This window comes from Choloepus didactylus, chromosome 22 (assembly GCF_015220235.1).
Source record: "Choloepus didactylus isolate mChoDid1 chromosome 22, mChoDid1.pri, whole genome shotgun sequence".
Lineage (NCBI taxonomy): Eukaryota > Metazoa > Chordata > Mammalia > Pilosa > Megalonychidae > Choloepus > Choloepus didactylus.
Genome location: NC_051328.1, coordinates 21,339,213 through 21,361,986, shown reverse-complemented (window position 1 = coordinate 21,361,986; position 22,774 = coordinate 21,339,213). Strand labels below are relative to the sequence as shown.

The following is a 22,774-nucleotide window of genomic DNA, read 5'->3' as shown; positions in this document are numbered from 1 at the left end:
CACGGACTGACATGATGTCCACAAGCTGGACCTTTGCTTTCTTCCTGCAACATTTCTGGCCACCTACACCCTCTATACCACCCCAGGGATCTGAGCATCTTCTCCCAGGCCCTTGGCCTTGGTTGGCTCTAGTCTGGGCCTGAGCTCCCCACAGCAGTCGGGGACAGATTACTTCCGGGGGACCTTCCAGTTCTGAAGTTCTAACCTTTCAGTCATCCTCTGGCACCACTTCCTCCTTGAGATTCATCATTTCTGGTGCCTCATATTCCAGATGCTGAACAAACACACCAGTCAGCAAGGATTCAGAGCTGGGACCTCTCAGACCTCCTGGCCGTCCTCCTGCCCTGGCCACTGCCCTCCCACCTGCTGCCGACCTGAACCCTCACCATCAGACTGTCCAAGGCACCTGACAGCCCACTCGCTCCTCAGGGAAAGCAATTCTTCCTGTGTTCCCAAACCTAGGAGTAAAGGGAGGTATGCAGACTTTCCCTCACAGAGAGTGAGCAATATGTGGGGAGCCCCACCCCCCAATCGGGGACAGTAGACATCAGCTAAGGGGAAAGGGGAAAGGGACCCCTCAGTCAGATGCAGCCTTTTCCAATCCTGATGGAGGTGGCAGGGTAGGGAGGGGAGGTCTGGGCTGGAGCTGAGGGATTGAGGAGGAGGCCCCAAAAAGGGCAGTCCTGCAGAGAGTGTGGATTTGCAGTGAGATGTCAAGGCTTTGGGGGAGTCAAAGGCCTCGTGGAAGGGGGACCTGGGGGCCTGTCATGCCCCACCACTCAGAGAAACTCACTCTGCCTCAGCATCTACTGTGTGCAGGACATGTCACAAAATGCCACCTGTAGTCAATCAGCATTCCCCACAAGCTCATCTCACCTAATGCTCCCAACTCACCTTTCCCATGTTTCAGATGGGGAAACTGAGCCACAGTGAGGTTAAGAGTCTTGCCTAAGGTCACACAGTTAGGATGTCCGCAGGTATGATGTCTGATTCCAAAGCCCGCAAACAACCAGCTCACAACGGAATCAGATGAGGAAACTAAGGCTCAGGGTAGCAAAGTCACTTGCTGTAGTAGATTAGTCAGATGCCAGAGGAGACGGGCCAGGAGGGGCAACCTCCTGGCAGGTGCCCATGGATTGCGTGGATCAAGATCAGTGACCAAGTCCCTCCAGCCCCTGCCTCTGATGCCCTGTCACTTGTGCCCTTGCCCTCCCCAGCCTCGGCTTGGCCCCCGCTGGCAGCCCCGAATCCTCTCCGCGCACCAGCCTCCCGACCCCGGAGCCCGATGGCGAGAGAGGAGGGGCCGCGGGAGTCAGCCAGGGGTGGGGTGGGCACTACCCAGCTTCCGAGGAAGCTTGAGGGGAGGCGGCTCTGCTGCTCAGCCCTCCAACTCAGCCTCGGGTCTCTCTTACGGCGTAAGGGGAAGTCTGCTCCAAAGGGGGAGAAGATGCAACGGGGACCCCCTCCCCACCCTCTGTGCAGACAGAGGCGGCGCGCATGGCGGCAGGGGCAGGGCCCAGGTGACCCGCCCGTTAGAGGGTCAAACTTCCTGACTCAAGGCTGGCGCCAAACTCCACAAAACCCTGGTCCCTTCCCTCTCCCACCCCGGCCAAGAGTGCGCCCTAGTTTGCCCTTCTTGGGTGGGCTACTCGGGTGCCCCCGACCCCGAGGGCGCGGAGCCATAGAGATTGTCTTAAGCCCCCGACTCGGGGTGGATGCTTGGCTGGGACGCGCCCCGAGTCGGGCAGGAACCCGGAGATGTCCCCTTCCCCGCGGCTGGAGTGCGTGCTCAGAAGCAGCCTCAGTCCGCGCTGGTCCCGGTAGCCTGCCCCGGGGCGAGGGAGCTAGGACGGGGGTGAGCGGGAGTCCCGGGTCCCGCGCCGTTCTGAGCACGCTGTGGCTGGGCTCGGGACCGCGTTTCCGCCAGCTCGGCGCCCCCAGGCTCTGCGCGCCGCGCGGCCGGGTGTGTGCCTGCGCCGGGGCCGCCGCCAAGCGCGGGAAGCAGGGGCGGGGATCCTCTGCCTGCCGCCCCAGCGCCGCCCCCGGTCCCGCGCTCCTTACTCGGCTTGGCTGCCTCGCTCCGCTCCGTGCGCCGCAGTGCCGGCTCCAGCTTCGGCTCCAGCTCGGGTTCCCGCTCCGGCTCCCGCTCCCGCTCGGATTCCCGCTCGGATGCCGCTGCGCTCGGGTTCGGGTTCGGGTTCGGGCTCCGGCTCGGGCGTCGCGGGCGGCGCGCCGCTCCGCCTCGGCCTGCTCAGCGCGCAGGGACGGGGCGGGGCCGGGCCTCACTGATCCCTGCGATCCCCTGCCCGGGAGGCGGAGGTGGCCGCGGCGGCTTCCCAGGGCCGGGCCCTGGCACTGCCCTGCCGCAGCCCCGCCCCACCGCCCGCCGTCCCCGCACCGCCGCCCGCTCCGGCGCTCCCTGGGCGGCGGCGCCACCGCTGGGCCTCAGCACCGCTGCGCCGCGGCCCGGGTCAGGCCTGAGATGGGGGGCGGCGGGTGAAGGGGGAGGGCCGGGCCGCGCCCCTCTGCGCACAGCGGGCCCGACACCCACACAGCGGAGGCGGGGCAGGCGCGGCGAGGCGGCCGGGAGATGCAGCGAGGCCAGCGCGCCAGCCAGATGTAAGCGGAGGACAACAGACAGACAGGAACAGAGATGGACAGACAAACAGACATGTGCAGATTAAGAGTAGAAGAACGATAATGCACAGGGGAGGATAGACAGAATGGACAGAGGGAAGGCTGGGCACTTGGGTCGGGAAACCCTGTCACAGGCAAAGAGCAAAGGGCAGAATGGAGAGGGGCAGGGGGAAGCACAGTATCGCTGGGCCGCTAGGAGAGGCTGGGTTCCGGGACGTGCCCGGGTGTCAGCCAGGCCTGGCAGGTGCCTTCGCTTCCTGAGGGACCGGCGGGCATCCTCCCTCCTCCCCCTGCCCCGCCCTCTGCCCTCCGCCCCTGCTCTCTCAACCTCGTGCTCCGGGTTCCGAGCTGAGCCCTGCCAGATACCAGCCTGCGTCTCCGGAGCCCCAAGGGATGCCTGCCTCAGGAGAGGACTCCTGGCTTCCAGAACCTTCTCTCTCCCACCCCCCTTCACTTTGGGGCCTTCGACAAGTCACAGCCCCTGTCCAGGCCTCCCTGTCTTCACAGCCATACAGCCCCCGTTTATTGCACCCCTGTTAGGTTAGATTCCGGTGCTCCACAGTTATTTGTGGAGTCTTTTATTTAGTCTCCTCTAATTGACAGGGAGCCCAATGAAGGCAGCATCGGGGGCTCTTGAGATCACCACTGGGGTCCCCAGAGCTCTGCAGGGGTCTTCACAGAGTGGGCACTCTGTACGTTTGAGGAATGAATAGCTGTAATGCATCATTACTAACCCTCCCAGTCCCCCTGTTTTGTTGATGAAGACATTGAGGCTTAAAGAATCAAAGTGACTTGTCAAAGTCAAGTTGGAGGGGATTCAAAGTTAGGTCTGTTTTGAAACCCAAAGGCTTGCCACAAGCTGGAAAGTGGTTCTCAAAAAATAAAACATGGCAACAAAGCCCATCATATTGTTGATAAATCTTGGGGCAGCAGAGAGGCCACAGGGCTGGACTGGAGGGCAGTGAGCAGGAAACTGGCTCTGTGGGGAGGCTTGGAGCTGAGCAGGCTCTAGTGGGGAGCACCGCGCTCCCCGCTCCACCCTAACCCTGCCAGCCACCACGCCTCGGGCTTCTCTGGGTCAGGGCAGAGGTGGGTGCATGGTCCCGGGCCTTGGTGGGTGAGGACACCTCCCAGTCACCTTTGGTAACTGCTCATTCTGGGATCTTCCTCTGGGCTTGCTTCCCCCAGCCCCAGCCCTTGGAGAGATGTCCAAGTGCTAAAGTGTGAAAGCTCCTCCTCTCCAAACCCCAGGATCCCCTCTAGAGAAACTTATTTCTGGGCCTATTAAGGATTTGTAAAGCTTATTTCAGGAGTAAGCTGGCCGAGAGGTGAGTAGGGTCTGCACACAGACATTTCTGCAGCTGTTACCTGCCCATGACATCGTGTAGAGATGCGTTAGCCGTACTCTATGCATTATTTAATTCCATCCTCTCGACATCCTGAAGAGGTGGGTGATATTTTCTCTATTTTTCATATGCGGCAACAATGTTTATGGAGGCCAGGTCACTTGCCCAAAGTCACTTTGTTAATTATGGGCAGAACTCAGATTTGCACCCAAGCCTGGCTAACCTCAGAATGGGTTAAGCCAAAATAGACATGGTATTTCCTTTGTGGGGCTCACCTCCTAGATGGGGCAACAGATATTAACCAGAGGTAAATGTGAAGTTACAATGATGAGACATGCCACAAAGGGGATGAGAAAGTATTATAGAAGGTCTGACCTTGTTGGGGTATGGGTTGAGGCAGGAGAAGTTGGCGGGGGCCATGACTGGTTTCAATCTGAAGAGAATTGGGAAGACTTTGGAATGTTTTAAACAATATTGGAGGAATGATGGTGGCATTTTGAAAAGACACCTTTACTGGAGGTAGGGAGATGGTTGGGGGCAAGACAGAATGGAGACAGGGAAGCTGGCTAGGAAGACATCACTCAAGCCCAGGAGAGAAGTGAGGGTGACCCTGGAACCATTGGAGGCGAAGTCAACAGGAGTTGATGTAGTGGGCAAAGGGGTTGAAGGTATGAATGGAGTAAGGATGATGCCTAGAGCTCCAGCAGGTGCAACTGGATAGATGGCACTGTCATTCAGTGAGGAGGAAAACACTGGAAGGAATCAAGCTTGGGGAAGAAGATTCAGAGTTTGATTTTATACATCTTGGATTTCAGGAACCATTGGCAGGCAGGATATCTCTGAGAGGAGTCCAGGCCATAAAGATAACCTAAGGACTGAACCCTATCTTGAGGTTTAGACATACAGGTACCAGAATTGATTGATTCATCCATCCATCCACCCATCTATCTTCCCACTTATCCACCTATCCTCCTCTGGTTTTGCTACCCATCTACCCATCCACTTACCCATCCATCCATCCATCCATCTATCCAAATTCCCATTTATCCACCCATCCATACATCCTTCTACCATCTTCATCCACCTACCCATGCACCCAGTACATACTTACTGATGCCCACTACAGGCCCAGTACTCTGCTGTGTGCTGGCAAAAGAAATGATGTGGAAGACCTGTTCCCTGCCCTCAAGCCCACAATCTCTTAGGACAGGCAGACATATAAACAAATGGTCACAGAAAATATATTTTCTGTGCTAGACTTGTGCACAAAGGAAGGGCACTTAGCTCAATCTGTGGAGGTAAGGAAAGACTTATTTGAGGGTGTCCTTCTTGAGTTGAGCTTAAAGTCTAATTAAGATTTAGCCAGATGGATGGGGGCTAGGAGGATGTTCTAGAAAAGAGAATAGCTTGTTTGAGAGACCAAGGTGATTCCAAGGATGCAAATAACTTGGAATATTGGGAGTGAAGTTGAGTGTGAATGAGTAGTGTTTTATGAGAGAAGGCTAAAGAGGCAGGTCATAAAGGCCTTGAATGACAGAGTGAAAATTTAGACTTCATCCAGGTCTTGGGGGCCATGTAAAAGCTTTAAGGGGTGTATGTGACATGGGTCAGGTTTGTTTTGGAAGATCTCTCTGGCTACTATGTGGAAGATGGGGTAGAGTATGTGTTTGCAGAGGGGATCAAGTGATCCAGCCTTTGCTGCATGAGGACTTAGATCCTTGATGCTCTCTGTACCCAGCCCCTGGGGTCAGCCCAGACCTCCACATTTGGCCTGGACCAAGCCCCATTCTCATCCCACTTCCCCTGTCAAGGCTGAGGTTGAGGCAGCCAGACTGAGGGTGATGGGCATGAGGAAGTTCAGGTGTTCACCATTTCCCAGGATGGTATTCAGCCCCCCATACCCCCACCAAGTTCTCTAGTCTTGCGGTGGGCCCAATCCAGCTTTAGAGCTGCCATGGACTTTTGCAAATTGCTCACTGACTTGAGTGTCAAGGTCACCTGGGAGTATCTTGGTTTCATGCCCCACTTTTCTGCCTTTACAATTTGAATCCACAAATCCCATTAACTTCCCATCAGTCATGTCATGTTGCCTTTGGTGCTGTGAAATCTCCATCCTGGGTAGCTTGCAAATGACACTGGACAGTGTTTGGCCCAGGTGGAGCTGCTGCAGTGTGTCAGACATGATCCCAGTCCTCAAAGAGCCTATAGTGAGGGTGAAAGTTATGTCCCACTGATCTGAACTTGTGGAAGGAGAAAGAGCTTGGACGCAGAGGTGGATGGACTTGGCTTCAAGTCTTTGCTCTGTCACTCACTGGATGTATGACCTTGAACAAGTCACTTTACTACCTCTGAGCTTTAGTTTCTTCATCTGTAGAACGGGAAAAATAATATTTACCTATCTTATTTTAGAGTGTTTTGGGGTGGCAACTGATGGGAACCAATTAATGGGAACAGAGAGGCAGATGGGGACCCAGGCAGGACTCTGCCTCTTGTCTCTATAACTCTCTGCTCAGTCACTTAATTTTCTTTCCTTGCACACCTTTTTCTATGCTATTACATAAAAAGAAGTTGCACTGCAACTTGGGAGTGAGTTCACAACATTTCAATTTCAGCCAAAGCGGAACTAACACACCATCTTCCAACCACAAGTCCAAATTCCCAAGACACAATCTGACTGGCTAAGCTGCATTAGATGTCCATTACTGGTTCAATCAACTGTGACCAAAGAAGTGGGATCATAGAGCACAGACATGGCAGCTGGAGGAGCTATGCATAAGCAGGGGGTTGTTGTCAGAGAAAGTGGAGGCTTGTACACTGGGCAAAAACCTCAAAAGTGCCTCCTTTATTACCTCCTAGGTTTGTTGAGAAGATTGAATAGGAAAGTGAATGTAAACATTGGGCACTGTGCCTGGTATATACTAAGGACTCAATAAATGGTAGCTGCTATTATTCATTCATTGTCCTGTTTAATAAACATTTAATTGAGTGCCTGGTTTGTACTGGACACTACATTAGATGTTGAGGATAAAGAACTGGACAAAACAGACCAAGCTCCCCCTACCTAAAACCATATACAAAAATCAACTCAAAATGGATCAAAGACCTAAATTTAAGTGCCAGAACTATAAAACTCCTGGAAAAAAATGTAGGGAAACATCTTAAGGACCTTGTGTTAGGCATTGGTTTCTTAGACTTTATACCCAAAGCACAAGCAATGAAAAATAAAATAGATAAATGAGACCTCATCAAAATTAAAAATTTTTGCACCTCAAAAGACTTTATCATGAAAGTAAAATGACAACCTACACAGTGGGAGAAAATATTTGGAAACCACATATCTGATAATGGTTTAATATCCAGAATACATTAAAAAAAATCCCTCAGGTGACCATGTGATTGTGAAGACCTTGTGGATCGCACCCCCTTTATCTAGTGTATGGATGGATGAGTAGAAAAATGGGGATAAAAACTAAAGGACAAATGGGGTGGGATGGGGGGATGATTTGGGTGTTCTTTTTTCACTTTTATTTTTTATTCTTGTTCTGGTTCTTTCTTATGTAAGGAAAATGTTCAGAGATAGATTGTGGTGATGAACGCATAACTATGTTATCATATTGTGGACAGTGGATTGTATACCATGGATGATTGTATGGTGTGTGAATGTGTTTCAGTAAAACTGAATTTATTTATTTATTTTATTTTTTTGGTTTTTATAAAAGGGGGTTTATTTGGTTACACAGTTACAGTTTTAAGACCATAAAGTGTCCAAGGTAACACATCAGCAATCGGGTACCTTCACTGGAGGATGGCCAATGGCATCTGGAAAACCTCTGTTAGCTGGGAAGGCATGTGGCTGGCATCTGCTCCAAAGTTCTGGTTTCAAAATGGCTTTCTCCCAGGATGTTCCTCTCTAGGCTGCTGTTCCTCAAAAATGTCACTCTTAGTTGCACTTGGGGTATTTGTCCTCTCTTAGATTCTCCGGAGCAAGAGTCTGCTTTCAATGGCTGTCTTCAACATGTCTCTCACCTGCAGCTCCTGTGGTTTTTTCGAAGTGTCCCTCTTCACTGTAGCAGCTTGCTCCTTCTGTCTGATCTTACATAGTGCTCCAGTAATTTAATTCAGACCCACTCTGAATGGGCGGGCCAATACCTCCATGGAAATTATCCATCAGAGTCATCACCCCCAGTTGGGTGGGGCATATCTCCATGGAAACACTCAAAGAATTACAATCTAATCGGCACTAAAATGTCTGACCCACAAGATTGCATCAAAGAATATAGCTTTTTCTGGGGGACATAATACATTCAAACTGGCACAACACCTTTAGTTCATTTTTCCCAAAAGCCTGTCATTCTCTTCTTTCTTTAACCAACCTTACTTCTTTCTACAACAACAAAAAAACTGTTGTATTTTTCTTTTTTTCGATACTATATACGGGAGATAGATAAAAGACCACAGTAAATTGTTTGCAGCTTTGAAGGGTTGACTAACCACATAAATCTGATGATTATGTCTTTCTTGCAGGTGGTGGCATATTGCTGGTTCTTTGTCTTCTAATTGTTAGGGAGCCTATGAAATATATTATTTCACAGTCCTCACAAAGTGCTTTGGTGAAGTCCAAGAGATTTTGGAACATGAAGGATTTGGGACTCTTTCGATACTGATGACAAATATTAATTTGAGGTTCAAAGACTCATAGTCCCTGCCAGTTTTCTTGGCATTTCTATTTATCCAAATGTTGTTCCTGCACTCCTACAAACATTCCTAATGATAGCACCTAGCTTTTTCATAAGAAAGCTTCCTTTCCTCTTTCCAAGCTCCCTTGGAGTTATCACCACCAGATGTTAGGCCTTCAATTCCATGAACATTCTTTTACTTTTTCAGAAAACTAGAAAGAAGGCAACTTCCCCTTTGCATACAAATCTGCTATGGATTTAACACAAAAAATTTTTATTTCATTCTAAATAACCTATTCTATATACCCTTTGTTGTAAACAACCCAAATCTTTTAAAACAATTATCTTATACACAATTAAACAAATGAATAAATAAACTCACCTGATCCTCTTGTTTTCAGTTAAACAGTTTCTGGAATATAACTGAACTTTAAAGTTTTCAGCTAAATATCATCCTGTTACTGGCTACTTGTTAGTTAATTTAAATTATTTCACCTCAAAATGTGTACAGGTAATAGCATTCTTGCTTTTTTTTTTAAATCTTCATTTTATTGAGATATATTCACATACCATGCAGTCATACAAAACAAATCGTACATTCGATTGTTCACAGTACCATTATATAGTTGTACATTCATCACCTAAATCAATCCCTGACACCTTCATTAGCACACACACAAAAATAACAAGAATAATAATTAAAGTGAAAAAGAGCAATTAAAGTACAAAAGAACACTGGGTACCTTTGTCTGTTTGTTTGTTTGTTTCCTTCCCCTATTTTTCTACTCATCCATCCATAAACTAGACAAAGGGGAGTGTGGTCCTTATGGCTTTCCCAATCCCATTGTCACCCCTCATAAGCTACATTTTTATACAATTGCCTTCGAGATTCATGGGTTCTGGGTTGTAGTTTGACAGTTTCAGGTATCCACCACCAGCTACCCCAATTCTTTAGAACCTAAAAAGGGTTGTCTAAAGTGTGCGTAAGAGTGCCCACCAGAGTGACCTCTCGGCTCCTTTTGGAATCTCTCTGCCACTGAAGCTTATTTCATTTCCTTTCACATCCCCCTTTTGGTCAAGAAGATGTTCTCTGTCCCACAATGCCAGGTCTGCATTCCTCCCCAGGAGTCATATTCCACATTGCCAGGGAGATTCACTCCCCTGGGTGTCTGATCCCACGTAGGGGGGAGGGCAGTGATTTCACCTTTCAAGTTGGCTTAGCCAGAGAGAGAGGGCCACAACTGAGCAACAAAAAGGCATTCGGGAGGAGGCTCTTAGGCACAATTATAGGGAGGCCTAGCCTCTCCTTTGCAGCAACTGTCTTCCCAAGGGTAAAACCTATGGTAGAGGGCTCAACCCATCAAACCACCAGTCCCCTATGTCTGTGGTCTTGTTAGCAACCACCGAGGTGGGGTAGGCCAATACCCCTGCATTCTCCACAGGCTTCTCAAGGGGGCACTAAATATTTTTTCCTTTTTTTTTTTTTTTTTTAACTTTTTTTTCTTTTTTAAATCAACTGTATGGAAAAAAAAATTAAAAAAGAAAAAAACATACAATAAAAGAACATTTCAAAGAGACCATAGCAAGGGAGTAAGAAAAAGACAACTAACCTAAGATCACTGCTTTACTTCCAACCTGTTCCTACTTTACCCCAAGAAAGTTACCTAATATAGCAACATTTCTGTGAACTTGCTCCTACTATATCCATCAGAAATTAACAGACCATAGTCATTCCTGGGCATCCCCAGAACGTTAAATAGCTTATCTGTTCTTCTTCGATTATTGTTCCCCCTTCCTTAATTGCTCTCTATTGCTAGTTCCCCTACATTCTACATTATAAACCATTTGTTTTACATTTTTCAAAGTTCACATTAGTGGTAGCATATAATATTTCTCTTTTTGTGCCTGGCTTATTTCACTCAGCATTATATCTTCAAGGTTCATCCATGTTGTCATATGTTTCACGAGATCGTTCCTTCTTACTGCCGTGTAGTATTCCATCGTGTGTATATACCACATTTTATTTATCCGCTCATCTGTTGAAGGACATTTGGGTTGTTTCCATCTCTTGGCAATTGTGAATAATGCTGCTATGAACATTGGCGTGCAGGTATCTGTTCGTGTCACTGCTTTCCGATCTTCCGGGCATATACCGAGAAGTGCAATCGCTGGATCGAATGGTAACTCTATATCTAGTTTTCTAAGGAACTGCCAGACTGACTTCCAGAGTGTCTGAACCATTATACAGTCCCACCAACAATGAATAAGAGTTCCAATTTCTCCACATCCCCTCCAGCATTTGTAGTTTCCTGTTTGTTTAATGGCAGCCACTCTAATCGGTGTTAGATGGTATCTCATTGTGGTCTTAATTTGCATCTCTCTAATAGCTAGTGAAGCTGAACATTTTTTCATGTGTTTCTTGGCCATTTGTATTTCCTCTTCAGAGAACTGTCTTTTCATATCTTTTGCCCATTTTATAATTGGGCTGTCTGTACTATTGTCATTGAGTTGTAGGATTTCTTTATATATGCAAGATATCAGTCTTTTGTCAGATACATGGTTTCCAAAAATTTTTTCCCATTGAGTTGGCTGCCTCTTTATCTTTTTGAGAAATTCCTTTGAGGTGCAGAAACTTCTAAGCTTGAGGAGTTCCCATTTATCTATTTTTTCTTTTGTTGCTTGTGCTTTGGGTGTAAAGTCTAGGAAGTGGCCGCCTAATACAAGGTCTTGAAGACGTTTTCCTACATTATCTTCTAGGAGTTTTATGGTACTTTCTTTTACATTGAGATCTTTGGTCCATTTTGAGTTAATTTTTGTGTAGGGGGTGAGGTAGGGGTTCTCTTTCATTCTTTTGGATATGGATATCCAACTCTCCCAGCCCCATTTGTTGGAAAGACCATTATGACTCAGTTCAGTGACTTTGGGGGCCTTATCAAAGATCAGTCGGCCATAGATCTGAGGGTCTATCTCTGAATTCTCAATTCGATTCCATTGATCTATATGTCTATCCTTGTGCCAGTACCATGCTGTTTTGACAACTGTGGCTTTATAATAAGCTTCAAAGTCTGGGAGTGTAAGTCCTCCCACTTCGTTTTTCTTTTTTAGAGTGTCTTTAGCAATTCGAGGCATCTTCCCTTTCCAAATATATTTGATAACTAGCTTTTCCAAGTCTGCAAAGTAGGTTGTTGAAATTTTGATTGGGATCGCATTGAATCTGTAGATGAGTTTGGGTAGAATTGACATCTTAATGACATTTAGCCTTCCTATCCATGAACATGGAATATTTTTCCATCTTTTAAGGTCCCCTTCTATTTCTTTTAGTAGAGTTATGTAGTTTTCTTTGTATAGGTCTTTTACATCTTTGGTTAAGTTTATTCCTAGGTACTTGATTTTTTTAGTTGCTATTGAAAACGGCATCTTTTTCTTGAGTGTCTCTTCAGTTTGTTCATTTCTAGCATATAGAAACATTACTGACTTATGTGCATTAATCTTGTATCCCGCTACTTTGGTAAATTTGTTTATTAGCTCTAGTAGCTGTATCGTCGATTTCTCAGGGTTTTCCAGATATAAGATCATATCATCTGCAAACAATGACAGTTTTACTTCTTCGTTTCCAATTTGGATGCCTTTTATTTCTTTGTCTTGCCGGATTGCCCCAGCTAGCACTTCCAGCACAATGTTGAATAACAGTGGTGACAGCGGGCATCCTTGTCTTGTTCCTGATCTTAGAGGGAAGGCTTTCAGTCTCTCACCATTGAGTACTATGCTGGCTGTGGGTTTTTCATATATACTCTTTATCATATTGAGGAAGTTTCCTTCAATTCCTACCTTTTGAAGTGTTTTTATCAAAAACGGATGTTGGATTTTGTCAAATGCTTTTTCAGCATCTATTGAGATGATCGTTTGATTTTTCCCTTTCGAATTTTTAATGTGTTGTAATACATTGATTGATTTTCTTATGTTGAACCATCCTTGCATGCCTGGAATGAACCCCACTTGGTCATGGTGTATGATTTTTTTAATGTGTCTTTGGATTCGATTTGCAAGTATTTTGTTGAGGATTTTTGCTTCTATATTCATTAGGGAGATTGGCCAGTAGTTTTCCTTTTTTGTAGCATCTTTGCCTGGTTTTGGTATTCGATTGATGTTAGCTTCATAAAATGAGTTAGGTAGTGTGCCAGTTTGAATGTATTGTGTCCCCCAAATACCATTATCTTTGTGGTCTTGTGTGGGGCAGACGTTTTTGGTGCTGGTTGGATTTGCTTGGAATGTGCCCCACCCAGCTGTGGGAGATGATTTTGATGAGATGTTCCCATGGAGGCATGGCCCCGCCCATTCAGGGTGGGCCTTGATAAGTGGGGCTATATAAATGAGCTGACTCAAAGAGAGGGAAGTGAGTGCAGCTGTGAGTGGCGTTTTGAGGAGGAGCAAGCTTGCTGGAGAGGAATGTCCTGGGAGAAAGCCGTTTTGAGGTCGGAGCTTTGGAGCAGATGCCAGCTGCCTTCCTAGCTAGCAGAGGTTTTCCGGATACCATTGGCCATCCTCCGGTGAAGGTACCCGATTGTTGAGGTGTTACCTTGGACTTTTTGTGGCCTTAAGACTGTAACTGTGTAGTGAAATAAACCCCCGTTTTATAAAAGCCTATCCATCTCTGGTGTTTTGCATTCTGCAGCATGAGCAAACTAGAACAGGTAGTGTTCCATTTTCTTCAATGTTTTGAAAGGGTTTGAGTAAGATTGGTGTCAGTTCTTTCTGGAAAGTTTGGTAGAATTCCCCTGTGAAGCCATCTGGCCCTGGGCATTTATTTGTGGGAAGATTTTTGATGACTGATTGGATCTCTTTGCTTGTGATGGGTTGATTGAGGTCTTCTGTTTCTTCTCTGGTCAGTCTAGGTTGTTCATATGTTTCCAGGAAATTGTCCATTTCCTCTACATCATCCAGTTTGTTGCCATACAGTTGTTCATAGTATCCTCTTATAATTTTTTTAATTTCTTCAGGATCTGCAGTTATGTCACCTTTTTCATTCATTATTTTGTTTATATGGGTCTTCTCTCTTTTTGATTTTGTCAGTCTAGCTAGGGGCTTGTCAATCTTGTTGATCTTCTCAAAGAACCAACTTTTGGTGATATTTATCCTCTCTATTGTTTTTTTGTTCTCTATGTCATTTATTTCTGCTTTAATCCTTGTTATTTCTTTTCTTCTACTTGGTTTAGGATTGGTTTGCTGTTCATTTTCTAGCTTCTTCAGTTGATCCATTAGTTCTTTGATTTTGGCTCTTTCTTCCTTTTTAATATATGCGTTTAGTGCTATAAATTTCTCCCTCAGCACTGCTTTTGCTGCATCCCATAGGTTTTGGTATGTTGTGTTCTCATTTTCATTCATCTCTATATATTTAGCAATTTCTCTTGCTATTTCTTCTTTAACCCACTAATTGTTTAGGAGTGTGTTGTTTAACCTCCAGGTATTTGTGAATTTTCTAAGTCTCTGATGGTTATTGACTTCTAATTGTATTCCATTGTGGTCAGAGAATGTGCTTTGAATAATTTCAATCTTTTTAAATTTAAATTTATTGAGGCTTGTTTTATGTCCCAGCATATGATCTATTCTGGAGAAAGTTCCGTGAGCACTAGAAAAGTATGTGTATCCTGGTGATTTGGGATGTAATGTTCTGTATATGTCTGTTAAATCTAATTCATTTATCAGATTGTTTAGGTTTTCAATTTCCTTATTGATCTTCTGTCTGGTTGATCTATCTATAGGAGAGAGTGATGTGTTGAAGTCTCCCACAATTATTGTGGAAACATCAATTGCTTCCTTTAGTTTTGCCAGTGTTTCTCTCATGTATTTTGTGGCATGTTGATTGGGTGCATAGACATTTATGATTGTTATTTCTTCTTGTTGAATTGCCCCTTTTATTAGTATGTAGTGGCCTTCTTTGTCTCTCAAAACATCCCTGCATTTAAAGTCTATTTTATCTGAGATTAATATTGCTACACCTGCTTTCTTTTGGCTGTAGCTTGCATGAAATATTTTTTCCATCCTTTCACTTTCAATTTCTTTGTGTCCCTGTGTCTAAGATGAGTCTCTTGTATGCAACAAATTATGGTTCATTTTTTTTTGATCCATTCTGCGAATCGATATCTTTTAATTGGGGAGTTTAATCCATTTACATTCAACATTATAACCATGAAGGCATTTCTTGAATCAGCCATCTTATCCTTTGTTTTATGTTTGTCATATATGTTTTTCCCCTCTATTAATATCCTTTATTGTACCCATACCGAATCTCTTTAGTACTGAACCTTTCTCCAAGTCTCTCTGTCCTTTCTTTGTTTCTCTGTCTGTAGGGCTCCCTTTAGTATCTCCAGTAGGGCAGGTCTCTTGTTAGCAAGTTCTCTCAGCATTTGTTTGTCTGTGAAAAATTTAAGCTCTCCCTCAAATTTGAAGGAGAGCTTTGCTGGATAAAGTATTCTTGGTTGGAAATTTTTCTCACTCAGTATTTTAAATATAGCGTGCCACTGCCTTCTCGCCTCCATGGTGGCTGCTGAGTAGTCACTACTTAGTCTTATGCTGTTTCCTTTGTATGTGGTGGATTGCTTTTCTCTTGCTGCTTTCAGAACTTGCTCCTTTTCTGTGTTGGACAGTGTGATCAGAATATGTCTTGGAGTGGGTTTATTTGGATTTATTCTATTTGGAGTTCGCTGAGCATTTATGATTTGTGTATTTATGTTGTTTAGAAGATTTGGGAAGTTTTCCCCAACAATTTCTTTGAATACTCTTCCTAGACCTTTACCCTTTTCTTCCCCTTCTGGAACACCAGAAGATAGATTGTGGTGATGAACGCATAACTATGTTATCATATTGTGGACAGTGGATTGTATACCATGGATGATTGTATGGTGTGTGAATGTATTTCAATAAAACTGAATTTAATAAAAAAAAAATCCCTCAACTCTACAACTAAAAGATGAACAACCGAATTAAAAAATAGGCAAAAGACTTGAATGGACCTTTCTCCAAAGGAGATATGCAAATGGTAAGAAAGCACATAAAAAGATTCTCGACATCATTGTCCATCAGGGAAATGCAAAGCAAAAACACAATAAGATACCATTTGACATCCACTAGAATGACTGTTAAAAAATAACAAAAACAGGAAATTACAAGTATTGGAGAGGATGTGGAGAAGTGGAAACACTCCTTTATTGCTACTGGGAATGTAAAATTGTGCAGTCGCTGTGGAAGACAGTTTGGCAATTCCCCAGAAAAGTAAGTATAGTATTACCATGTGACATGGCAATCCCACTTTTAGATAAATACCCAAAAGATTTGAAAGCAGGGACTTGAATAAATATTTGCACACTGATGTTCATAGCAGTGTTATCCCCAATTGCCAAAAGATGGAAGCAACTCAAGTGTCCATCAACTGATGGATGGATAAACAAAATGTGGTATAGACACACAATGGAATATTATTCAGCCATAAAAAGGAATGAAGTTATGATACATGCCACCACATGGATGAACCTTGAAGACATCATGTTGAGTGAAATAAGCCAAACATGAAAGGACAAATATTGTATGAAATAATTAGAATAAGCAAATTCATAGAGTCAGAACCTAGAATACAGGTTACCAGGGGATGGGGTGAGTGTAGGGAATGGGGTGTACAGAATTTCTATTTGGGGTGATGGAAAAGTTTGGTCATAGATGGTGGTGATGGGAGTACAACATTGTGAACATAATTAACAGCACCGAATTATGTATTTGAATGTGGTTAAAAGGGGACATTTTAGGTTGAATGCATGTTACTAGAATAAAAATTTTTAAAAATCCATGCAACTTCACAACACAAGCAGTGAACCTTAAGTTAAAAATGGACTATAGTTATCAGTGTAATTATAAAAATGTTCTTTCATCAATTTAACAAAAGTACCACACAAATGTAAGGTGTTAATAATGGGGTGGTATATAGGAACCCGGTATTTTAGCAAGATTTTTTCTGTAAACCCACAGCTTCCTTTTTAAAAAAAAAAAAAAAAAAAAAAGATAAAAAGACAGGCCATGCTTGGAAAAGGCAAGTTAATAAAAATAAAACTATATCACAGGGTTGCTGTCAGGATTAAATTAAATAATACAGCAAAGTGTTTAGTACAGTTCTTGACACACAGTAGAGTCCCAGTTCCTCTGGCCTATAAGTGGTGAATGTCTGCTTGCAGAAGAGAACACAGCAACAACAAAATCTCTCAAAACAGAACAAAAGACCCATTTCTTATGGCTTTTCTCTTCATTTTTTTTTCCCCCTCTGGCTATAGGACTGAAACATCCTTGCTTATAAAAATAGATGCCAGTGATCAAAATAATGTCAGCTGTCAGACTGACAGTTTTCAGATGTTGCATTTGAGTCTAATTTAAAAGTTTAGAAAAATAACATTGGCATCTTCTGAACCCAGGCACTTCACTGAATTATGAACAGAGTTTGCACAGATCAAAATACTCCTGTGATTGTCTTTCCTTTCCTGCCCAACAGGGAGAATAAACTGTGGGATCATCACAGATGGAATACTCTACAGCAGTGAGAATGGAACCCCTACAACTACATGCGGCAATACGGGTGCCTGTCACAGAGGCAGGATTGAACAAAAGAAACCAGGCACTGTGTGATTCCATTTATATAAAGTTTCCAAACTTGCAAAGCACATCTGTGATGTTGGAAGTCTGGGCAGTGTTTCCCCTTGAGGGGAAGGTGGTGACAAGGAGGGGATTTCAGGTGTGCTGGCAATGCTGGTTCTTGATATGCTGCTGGGACAACAACATTTAGTTTGTGAAAAAAGATTGAACAGTACACTCAGGTGCATTTTAATGTATGTATGCTCTCTTTTGATGAAAAGCATTTTATTTTTTAAAGGGCTGTCCCATTTTTATGCACGTGTCTCACTGAGGTAAGAGAGTCAGGCTCCCAGCTTGAAGATGGAGAAGGAATTTGGATTTCCAGGCAGATGGGGTAAAGGGGAAAGGGACTCATTCTAATATTTATTCAGTCCATAAGAGAACTTTCTTTCCAGGCTCAGTAATAAAAATAGTTTCACTTCTTCTGAACAACAGTTTATTTTTTCTTTTGTTTATTTTAAAACATCTCTTGAATATTGTGGATCTTGCAACAGGGCATGCTTCCCTTGGCATTGGCTACTAGAAAATTAAAATCAGTTTTTTCGGTCTGCCTCTGGCAAAGGCAGTAATTTTATCCTTCAGTGTCATTTCTGGCCTTTTCTTTTATTTCCTAGCCTTAATTTTCCTTTGTCCCAATTCATTCGCTTATTTTAAAAAATTGAGACATGTGAATGTTTCCTTTGCCCCGATTTACTTACCTGTTAAAGAAAACATTGTGGTGTGTGTGTGTGTTTAAGTGGCTTTGATTCTTTTTGGAATAAGATGGCATTTGAATACATGAAACGGTGCAGAAAATCTGCATGTGTGTCAGGCATTTCCACAGCTCATTTCAGATAGTTAAGGGAGAAGAAGGGTCTGTATGGATGTTCATAGCAGCTTTATTCACGATAGCCAAAAGGTGGAAACAAACCAAATGTCCATCAACAGATGAATGAATAAACAATTTGTAGTCTATCCATACAATGGAATATCACTCAGACTTAAGAAGGAATGAAATACTGATATATGTGACAACATGGATGAACCTTGAAAACATTATGCAAAGTGAAGAAAGCCAGACCAAAAGGTTTCATATTGTATGATTCTTTTTATATGAAATATCTAGAATAAGCAAATCCATAGAGACAGAAAGCAGAATAGAGGCTGCCAGGGACTGGGAGGAAGGGAGAATGGTGAGTGGTTGTTGAAAGGATAAAAATGTTTTGAACTTAGAGAGGGGTGGTTGCATGACGCTGTGGATGCACTAAATGCCACTGAATCATACACTTTAAAATGGTTCATTGTAAGTTATGTGAATTTCACCTCAATAAAATAAGAGGGGGAAGGGCCATGGTTCAGGAGGGGCAGGGGCTGGCTTGGCACTTAGTAGGTGCTCAATACACTTGGGAGGCATCGGCCAGAGGACATAGAGAGGGAGCCCAGGGCCACGGAAGCTCTCTGGCTTCTCTAAGTTCGGGAAAGAACGGACTTTCACTCTGGACTGGGTTGGGGGGCTCTGAATTTGGAATCAAGATACCTGGGTTCGAGTCCTCCCTCTGCCATTTGGCGCTGTGTGTCCTGGGACAAATCACTTGTCCTTTCTGAATCTCAGTCCAGCAGATGGACCTCACTCGGGTGCTGCCTGGGGCTGGGGTTTCCACTCCAGCATTGTTAGCCTGTGGTCTGCTCTGCTGGAGCTGCTAGGGTGGCATGAAGGACCCAAGAATACCCCTCCTTTCTGTCCTGGCCCTCCCTCCCAGAGTGCTGGTGATGCTTGGGAACTGAAGAACCCGCTCGTCACCTGCACAAGCCACAACATGCAGAAAAGCAGGGAATCCCAGAACCCCACGTGCCTGCTGTGGAGGCTCCACTCCCCCTGTGGCTGCTGGACGGCCATCCTGGGCCTGCTCGGGCAGAGGCAGCCGGGAAACCCAGCAGGGCGGGAGAGATGGGGTTCCTGCTTTTCTCTCCCTTGGAGGCAGTCTGTCTGCTATTCGCTTGGAGCTGAAAACGACGGACTTGGCTGCTGGACACAGCACTGGTGGGTGGACAACTCACACCCATGGTCCAGTGGGGGCAGCCGAGCCTTTGCAGCTGGGGAGAGGCAGGGGGCTTCATGGATTCAGCCTTGTGGGGAAGAAGCTGTTTCCTCAGGATCCCTGTTTGAGCTATGCTCACCTTTGCCGTGGCACAATGGGCTGCAGGGCACCGACTGGGCTCAGTATAACCTTCTCTTGACTCAGAGTCTTAAAGAAAGGAACCCCCTCCACACTGCATCCTCAGAAACACCCTTAAATCAAGCCATGCCCCTGCATCATCCCTTCTGTAGCTCCCTACAGCTCTGGCACAGCTCAAACCCAGGCCCTACTGGGCAGGACGGTCTTGGCCCTTTCTGATCTGGTCCCTGCCCACCTCTCTAGGTTCCATTCCATCCACTTGTCCCCTCAAACCTTGGGCTCTGGCCACCAGGCTTGTCCCTCTCTGGCTCTGATCCTGTGCACTTGCTCCAGTCCCTCCTTCTGCTGTGAATGTCCTGTCCATTACCCCTCACCTGGCAAATGTTCGCTGTTCCTCTAACATCCAAACAGTCCCTGCCCACCACCCCCGCTTCTTTGGAGGACTCTGACATTGTCTTCCCTCAGGTTGAATTGAGAGCTCCTTCATTTGGGGCCCGTAAATCACTTCACATTTCAAAATGATGGAAATCGTGTAGGATTTTCTTGTGTTCGTGCATACCTGCCTCAGCGTCTGTGAGCCTTCAGAGGGCAGGGACTGTGTCTTGCTCATAGCTGTGACCCCAGCACAGGGTCCGGCTTGTGGCTCCGAAAGCATTTGCTGCGCAAATGGGGTTGGCTCACAAGGGCACCGAGGTCCTGCTGGATCAGGGGGCTGCCTGGAGAGGGTCTTCTAGTGCACAGGCCAATCTGCCCTTGCTCTAAACGGTTCCCAAATTGCATTGTAGTAATTTCTACCTCCCTGCCACTCCTCATAGGTCACTTCTAGCTCTCCTCTTCCTTCCATTTAATACTCGCGTGCTTCACAGAAGCGCTGTAGATTCTTGAGAGAACAATATGCATGATTGCTAAATGAATACAAGCTGGATTCACAGGTAAGTCCACAAAACCAGGTCTGCTGAGAATGACTTCATTCTTACCAGAATGTTGCTGCTGGGCAGAAGTCCTTTAAAAGACAAAACAAGACAAAAACAAACAGAAAACACACCACCCTTTTTATCTTAAGATAGTTAAAGAATTTTAGACTTGCAGAAAAATTGCAAATGTAATACAGAGCATTCATGTGGCCTTTTCACCCAGATTCTATAGCCAGAATACAATGATGAAAACCAGGAAAATAACCTGCACAATACTATCATCTGAATTGCAGACATTATTTGAATTTCTCCAATTTTTCCCTAGTGTTCTTTTCCTTTCTCAGAATCTGACCCTAGACCCTACATTGCTCACAGGTGTTGCATCTCAGACTCCTCCAATCTGGGACAGTTCATCTTTCTTTGCTTTCATGCCCTGGACATCTCTGATCAGCGACAGCAGCTTTTTGTCTCCATTTCCTGGTTGGTTTCCTAAAGGTCTGTCTTTAAGATGAGATCAGGATAAATGAGGAAATTTCTGTCTCTTTTTTTTTCCTCTAGCAGTCTCCTGGCTTCCCTTGGGATCTTCTGGAGCAAGAGCCAGTTGGAGGAAGAATGGATCATGACAAGGTGATTAGTGTTTCTTGACCTTGGATGTTCATCTCACTCTCATAGTCAGCGTTCCTGATCACATCTGCAGTCAATTATACAATTAGCCATGCACATTGACCTTGGGATGGCTGCAGATTCTTCCTTGCTCCTCCTTTTCTGCATTTCTTTCTCCATTCCTCCCCACTCCTTGTAATCTCCTTTTGATTGTAGGTGGAGGGCAGGCCTGGCATGCAAGGGCAGTGGACTTGGGCAGTGGAGCTGTGTGCTGAGCCCTACAGTTCCGGAAGCATGCACCCAGGGGGTCATGTGGCCCATGAGGTTAGGACAGGATTGGGGGCCTGCGAGAGGAATCAACCGTGGTGACAAAGGGTCAGTCAGCTCTGTCCCCCTCACCTCGAGAGTCATCCTCTAGGGCTGAGCCTGGGATCTTCTGAGGGATGATGGAAGAACACGCTAAAACCCATTCAATTCATTCATTCATTCACTCAAATATCCATTCATCCACCGTTAACCAGAGCAAGTCCTGGTTGGCTAGTATTACTGCTTTTGTTGCTGCCGTCACTATTATTAAGCCCGAGACATCGGGATGGAGCAATGAATCAAACGAAGCCTTTGTCTTCAAGGTCCTTGTAGAGAGAGGACAGACCCCCAGAAGGTCTCAGCACCCCGAGACAAGGGCTTTGGCAAATCCATGGGAACGAGAGGGAGGAGTGAGAGTTAGGAGATGGTATGTGCCAATGGGGCTGGTGGTGCTAAGGGTTTAGAAGAGTCAGGTTGGCAAATGGGGAGGGGCTAGTGTTCCAGGCAGAGGAATAGCATGTGCAAAGGCTCAGAGTGGACACGGCTGGACTCTCCATGCCCTCAGTCCACTTATTCACCTGCCCGCTTACTCTGGGCCAGGCACTCTGGTGGGCACAGGGACCCCCAAGGGGAGTGGGACCTGGCCCTCCCCAGGGAGACAGACAGTTATCACGAGGGCAGAAATACAGGCAGAGACTCAGGGCAGGGGCAAAAGAGAGGGCAGCTGAGCTGCCTGAGGAGAGCAAAAGATTTTAATTTGGATGAAACCCAACTTACCAATTTTTTTTCTTTTAATGAATTAAGCCTTTGGTGTCATGTGTGAACCCTAGCCTAATCGCAGGTCATGAAGGATTTTTCTATGTTTTATTCGAAAAGTTTTATTGTTGTATGTTTTACATTTAGGTCTACGATTAACTTTAAGTTTTGTATAAGGTGTGACATATAGATTGGGACTTTTTTTGTTTTCATTTTTGCCTATGGATGTCCAGTTATTCCAGCACCATTTACTGAAAATACTGTCCTTCCTCCATTGACTTGCCTCCTTACCTTTGTCAGAATTCAGTTGACCATATTTGTGTGGACTTATTTCCGAACTCCCTATTCTGTTTCACACAGATACATGGATAGACAGGCATGCACATAGACACGCTCTGCCAATACCATACTCGATGATGGCAGCTTCATAAGGAGTCTTGATGTCAGGCAGTGTGAGTCCTCCAACTTTGTTCTTCTTTTTCAATATTGGCTTTTCTTTGTTCTTTGCATTTCCATCGGAATGCCAGAATCAACGTGTCAATTTAAATTTTTGATTGGAATTGGGTTGACTCTATAGAACAATTTGGAGAGAATATGCATTTTAATAATATGAGTCTTCCAATTCATGAACGTGGCATATCTCTCCTTTATTTAGGTCTTTGGTTTCTTTCATCAATGTTTTGTAGTTTTTCAGCATACAGATCCTGTAC

The 22,774-nt window shown here is 45.1% G+C and overlaps 1 long non-coding RNA gene across 1 annotated transcript; it reads left to right on the top strand.

Moving 5' to 3' along the window:
- The first annotated feature begins 2,575 nt into the window (after positions 1 to 2,575).
- On the top strand, positions 2,576 to 17,722 carry LOC119518824. The gene is made up of 3 exons (XR_005213852.1): positions 2,576 to 2,619; positions 4,799 to 4,889; positions 17,190 to 17,722. It is a non-coding gene; the product is annotated as an uncharacterized LOC119518824 (long non-coding RNA).
- The last annotated feature ends 5,052 nt before the right edge of the window (positions 17,723 to 22,774 follow it).